We start from the raw sequence: 6740 nt of genomic DNA, 5'->3' as shown, positions 1-6740 counted from the left end.
TTTAAGCTAACATCTGAGTATGGTTTTCACCTATCTTTGCGCCGTTCAACGTTGCTTGACTCTCACTAGCCTAATTTAGTCATACTTTTAAATTGTTTTGAATTTGAGAGTCCGAATACAATTATTACTTATATAATAGAAAATTACAAGAATTATACATAGATATGGATATAAAAAAAAATATATATATATAATACATATATAAAGCAATATAAAAATTATACCAAAATGAATACATAACAGTTTCACATAATAGTAATTAAAATATTTATGATTATAAATAGATAATCTTCGTAATTCAGTCCTAAACCGTTTCAGGAATTATTTAATAATAAAACTATTTGTGTAAACATACAATAAAAGAGGATCTCTTTTCGGATTACAGACTTTCTTCACGGTTCTACAAATTTTAGTGAAAAAAATTTATACGGAAACTGCAATTATCTACGTGGGTCGGCTGAAAAGTAATGGAGTTGCTCGTAAACGAAAAGAGATTTAATGACACAAAAATGGCATAAAAGTGCATTTTATTGGCTATAAGAACCATTACTTTTCAACGTAGTCACCATTTTCATCTAAACATTTCTCCCAACGGTGAATCAGTTTCCTCATTCGGTCAATGAAGAATTCCGGCGGTATTTTCTTGATTTACGACTTCATTATGTTCTTCAGTTCATCATCCGAAAAATATGAATTCTAGTAACCCTTGTCGCCGTTTACAAACCGTTTATAGTGATGAAACTGTTGATTGAGGTTCTGTGAATGCTGTGTGTGCAATAAAATTTCGTGCATCGAGAGCTGACGGATTTAATGCTCTGCGATATTTATTTTTCTCCACATTTAAAGAGGGACCTTATAAGGGCATTTATTTTATCACGGATAATGAAGTGAAAGACGCAGTGAAGTCGTGGATCCCCAGGAAAGACCGTCGGAATTCTTTGCTGACTGGATGAGAAAACTGGTTTACCGTTGGGAGAAATGTGTAGCTGTAAATAGTAACTACGTTGAAAAATAATGGTATGTTCTTCTATCTAGTCAATAAAATACACTTTGATGTTCTTTTTTCCTTTTTTTTTCTGTATGTGGGTGTTTACAAGTTACGTGCCACTGTCCATTCCTTTTTAGCCGACCCACGTATTTTCAATGCCTCTAAATATCAATAACCTAAAAATAACCAAGAAAAAAAACAACAATATTTTCTAATCTTTTATACTTGCTATTTATAGCGACGAATTTTCTTATGAGCTTTTTGCAAATTATTTCTGATTTCGTTTGGAATTAGATATTTCTGACGTTTAACTAGCATAGACATCTTCGGTATTTCAGCTTCAAATTCTAGAATCCGAGATTCGCTTCGAAACGGCTGTGCTATTCCAGAATTCAAGTTTCGACGAACATGCTCCTGAATTCAAAGCGCTCTTTTGCGTTAAATATGTAACTTTGCATGCTCGAGCCTCGAAATCTGATCGCAGTGCGATTATTCCTGGGGCGCTTCTTAATAACGCTCTTCGCTTAAGTGAGATCAACAAGTTAGTTTCGTTACACGTCGCGTACACACTTTGCTCTCACACGCGCTCAAGAGTGGTCCATTGTTTTGCACAATTAAAATGAGTCCCGTCGGCACACCAGACCGGTATTCACAAGCTGTCCGACTAGGAACATGTAGGGACAGAAAGCTTTTGTCTTGTAGAGCGTTTTGTGCGATGACCACTACTATCGTCGAACAAACAGTTGATGCTGCGCGCTGCAGCTCTATATCCGGTCTGGTGTCACGCTTCGACGCGTTCGCAATTAGGCGCGATGCGACATCCGCATGCTCGTGGTTTATTAATTAATGATGACGGTATTGTTTCTGGAAAGTGTGGTGCGGATTTAGCGGTGCAGTCGGCCGCGACGAAATTGCGAGTCTGGCGGTCTCTGCGACAGCATCGGAAATTGCATCGAACGTGGACGCTGTTATCACTTGACGTACACGAGTGACTCGAGTTTACATGATTGTCTGTGAATATTAATAGTAGAGTCATTGAAACGTTTACGTTCTATCTCGAGCGAGTAATTATCAACAAGATCAGATATGGTCCAACGTTATACGAGTTAGGACTTGTGAATTTATAATTTCAGAGATTGAAGGAAAAATTATATTACGTATTATGGTTAACATTTACATTGTATTTATTTTATTAAATATTACGAAAATAATTTTAATGAAATTTTTGTCGTATTCTTAACTTTAATATTTTTTAATTATTCTTTTGTCTTCTTAAGGGGATGCTGGAGTGTCCTGTTTTACCATCAATTTTTAAAGACTCTTTTCTCTTAATTGTGTTTATGGATTGAAAAGTCCTTCTCCACAATTAAAGTATCGACAACAACACAGGCTGCCAGCTACAATGTAATGCGAGAAATGAAAGAAAATTAAAAATTGTAGTTTTGTCACCGGCTCCTGCAGTCAACTCGTCACAATATGTGCTGCATATAAGAGTTTCAGATTTTACCCGTTTAAAATAAGTAGCCAGCAGCCTACAGAAAACCTTGAAGAACAATCCTATGCTTTTAGAAACGATGTAGGGGCTTTGGTATAAGAGAAAAGAGTCGCCAAAAATTTCGTTCGTATACTACGAATAAAATTAACGTGAAGCCATGAAACCGAGCAGTATTTTAGTTGATCTCTTTCTAAGAGATGGCGTTGCAATATGTCAGATAAGGACAGATGAATGCGTTTGAGCGAGACACAACGATATAGATAGGTATAAGAAATGAATGAAAGATGTCACTATTATCGAATTTGGAATGTAAAAAAGTCTGTACTATCGACTTTGATTAACTTCGACCGTCACTCCAGCATCCCCTTAAGTCTTATTAGCATTTATTAGACAAGCATCTTTTACTCGGAGCAATTCCAAGTTTGATTATTATTTTGTGCTTAATGCGAAGTTAGTTATTGAAACAACGACCGCTCTAATTAGTAAAATTAGTGAAACTCCATTGCTTGAGGCTACAACTAGTTTCTGCATCTGCGGAATTTGTACGTAGCTTACTGCGACAAGGTGATAAGAAACTATAATATTTTGGTTTCGGAAAATGGAGACAGTACCGCTTGTAATATTACACAAAACAGCTAAAATATTTCGTTGAATATTTATCACCATATCGCAGCATTTATGCTCTTAAAACTATATTAACGATTGCGTATAAATGGAGATCTTGTATTAAAATTTTTCGCGTATTATTCCGTTTACAAAAGAGACATTTTCGTAAGCAGACAGCATTCGCTAACTCACTTCACTTGCAAATGTCGAAACGCAACATTTAAATATCACTTCAAGAATAAATATATATGCTAATTAACAACTTAAAGCGGTAAAACATGTTTTTGAAGTTCAAATGGACTCGATTAACTCAAACAGCATTTCTCTTTGTGTGTCAAAGCATTTGCCCTGGATTTATTTTGTATCTTGGCTACTGTTATCAAAGGCTTCGGTAACTATAACGTTGTTACCACTAAGCTCTGCCACATTTATCCTTTGCAACCATTGCTTTATACATACGACTACATTTTACGCTGGATTTTAATTATAATTGCATAAGTTCCAAAATGAATTTGTACAATTTTATATAATTGAAAGGCCGTTTGAATAACGTTTCCATATAGTGTTCGTAAAGTTAACAACGTATTGCTCTTCTTAACCCCTTTATTCCTGTGGCATTTAATTATTGTTGTATAAATGTCAGATGTATGAATTCACGGTACTTAATTATTATTCACACTGTTATATCTTTAAATAAATAATGCTTACAAAAGACGAGTAGGTATATAATAAACAGCATGACAGCGTTACATTTTTTAAGACAATTTAACAGTTGTTCTGTTCTTAATTATGCGGCGGTGTTATAAGCATTTCCTAAGCATTTTCTAAGCATTTCGAGAACACTATTAAGATAGAGACGGCGGGGGTCTTTGTTTCTGCAAAGACGCACGTCGTTTGTGAGTGAAGTTACGCAGTTGTCTCGACGCGACGGAGGATGAAAGCTTTTGTTTGCCGCTTGCTGCGTGCCCTCCCTAATGCAATCGACAAAGCGCCTGGTGTTATTGTTCCTCTCGTCAGCGTCATTGTCATTGATGAACGGCGTTGCTATTCACAATTCCCATTAGCATGTACCATATCTGCTTCTGCGCGATTGACTACTGAGCGCAACACTACGCCGAAACTCCGCGATTTTGCGTCGCGTTAATTTACACTTAATTATCTAGCAAACACAAACTGAAACACTTTTGTAAAACCAAGTTGAAAAGTTTATCCTATTTTATAGTAAAATTATAACAATATTTTTTTAAATCAATTAAGATTTCATATTTGTTTGAAAAAATATGTTATAAAATATACCCGAAAGTAAAATTCAGTACATAATAAAAATTACTTTTTCAATACGTAATAAAAAACATTGTATGAAATACACAAGATAAAAAATAGAATTTTAATCAAAATCAGCAAGCACACAAAAAAGGGCAAGTAAAATATTGAGCACTGTTTTTTATGCTAACTCTCGTTGCCCTTTTTTACTTGTTGATTTCAAATTTTTAAAAGTTCGTTTTTATTTGTAAATTTTAGAATTTTTATATCAGAATATTTCACATTTTTTATACGTTTTATTTCAAGTAAGAGGAAACAAATAAGATGTTTTAAATGTTTTTATTTATTCATTTTTATGTTTATTTATTTTAATGTAGAATTGTAGAGGAAAGAATGCTATTATGGAATAAGTGGGGATTATGGAATATCGCGATACTTGTTTTTTGTTTTGTATTTGCGCCTCATTTTGGGAGCAATCGTCAAAATTACTTTTTTACAGTCTGTTTAAATATTATAACATAGCCACTAGTCGTTAATGTTTACCGTAAAACTGTACTGCCGTAAAAGCTGTATTTTGCAGGTAGCTAATAGTTTCACAGTTGTGTATTCTATATATAATTTTGAAAAATATATTGATATTAATTTCAGTTTAGCTTGGAGGCTTGGATGTGGCTTTCAGATGATGTAATTGATTGAACTGAATTTTTTTGATAACGAAACGTATGCACCTGACGCAATGTATTTGACGTGTAAAAGTTATAGTATATACCAGTTAGTGGTTATTTTACATCTCTCCTCCTATTTCATAACCGCAATATTTTTTTTTCTTTAGTTTTTTGTAAATTACGTTCACTCTGTATACCGGAAGAACTTTTAACTTATAATATAATTAGTATCATTTTATAGTTAACAAACTTCCATAAGTAGTTATGTCACATAAATATTAATTGAGTTAATATTTATTCATGACACATGAATATTACTGAGTTATTTCAATAAAACAAATTAGTAATTTATAACCCCTTCCTTCTTTCTATCTTTCAATTAGCCGTAAAATTTAGTTTTGGATTTTATGTTCTAAAGGTAGCAGGTGTACATTATTAGAAGTGTAATCAAACGTCGTCTAGTTTTATTCTACGTTTGTTTCGAATAAATAGAACTATTTTAAAAGGAAATGTTAAAAGGAAATGTGGCTCAATTAATTGCAATTGGTTACCACAGGATTGTCTGATTCTGTAAATTATCCAAAACAATCTGAAACGATCTTTCAAAATTTAATTTGCAGACTATTATGCAAATTTCATAACTCTAGTTAATTAATTCTTTTACGGACAAAAAGTTGAAAAATTCCCTCGTTATAGAGATTACGTTATGTTTTTATTTCCTTCGTAATTAGATTGTACATAAATATGTATTTACTATTTGTATCTAGAGTATACTAAATATTTTATGATAATATAAGCCAAGTGGACGAGAATATGTAATTAGGTTAATAAAGTTATGTTTAATCTCTCAGTAGATAACCGGAAATACAGTTAGTATTACGATGCATGCTTAGATGTGACTCAGTGTGCATAAACAAGATTTGCAGATACTCTCGAAGCACGTATTTAAAATTCTGTGTTCAAGTGTAAGTACATAACTTCTCTTTTGCTATCACAAAGGCACGAGGTTTATAAGGTGTAACTATTACTTTGCGATTAAACTTTCTGAAAATATCGACAAATTTATGCTTGAGATGTCAAATATCAAATTCATGAAGTCTTTTGAAAGTATGGCGTTAAGAGAATTAGCATGATCTACACAAAGAGGAGTAATGATGATCTTAATATGCATGGCATATTTTGGAAACTATCCTGGCTTTTTATGAGTTTGAAGACAATCTTACCTTAACAAGCTAAACCAAAACTGTTGAAGATATTAAATTGTCAGCATTATTAATTGTAATAATGACATGACGTAGCAATTGGAAAATTTCTGTGCTTATACTTTATAAGCATCGATCTCTATCTAACTTACATTTTTTTGTGGAAATGAATTAGTAATTCTCTCGTACTTTTATAATGCGAGGGTCGTCTGAAAAGTTTTGAGCCTCATCATGAAGATGGCGTTACTCGTCAAAGCCATTCTGGTGATACTTACGAAAGATATCTGTGACAATTGCGGCCACTTTGGACGTTCAGTTCTTGTTTGATAATCATTTGTGTCATTTTGTAAAAATGGAAAAAATTGAATATTGTGCTATAATTAAATTCTTGCATTTTGAAAGGCAATACGTCTACGTAAATTAAAGCCAAGTTGGACGCTGTTTACGGGGACTCTGCCCCATCATTTGCCACCGTGAAAAGATGGGTAGCTGAATTTAAACGTGGTCGTACCAGCTTAGCT

Source organism: Trachymyrmex cornetzi, unplaced genomic scaffold, assembly GCF_001594075.2.
Source record: "Trachymyrmex cornetzi isolate Tcor2-1 unplaced genomic scaffold, Tcor1.1 scaffold1093, whole genome shotgun sequence".
Lineage (NCBI taxonomy): Eukaryota > Metazoa > Arthropoda > Insecta > Hymenoptera > Formicidae > Trachymyrmex > Trachymyrmex cornetzi.
This window is presented reverse-complemented; position numbering follows the sequence as displayed.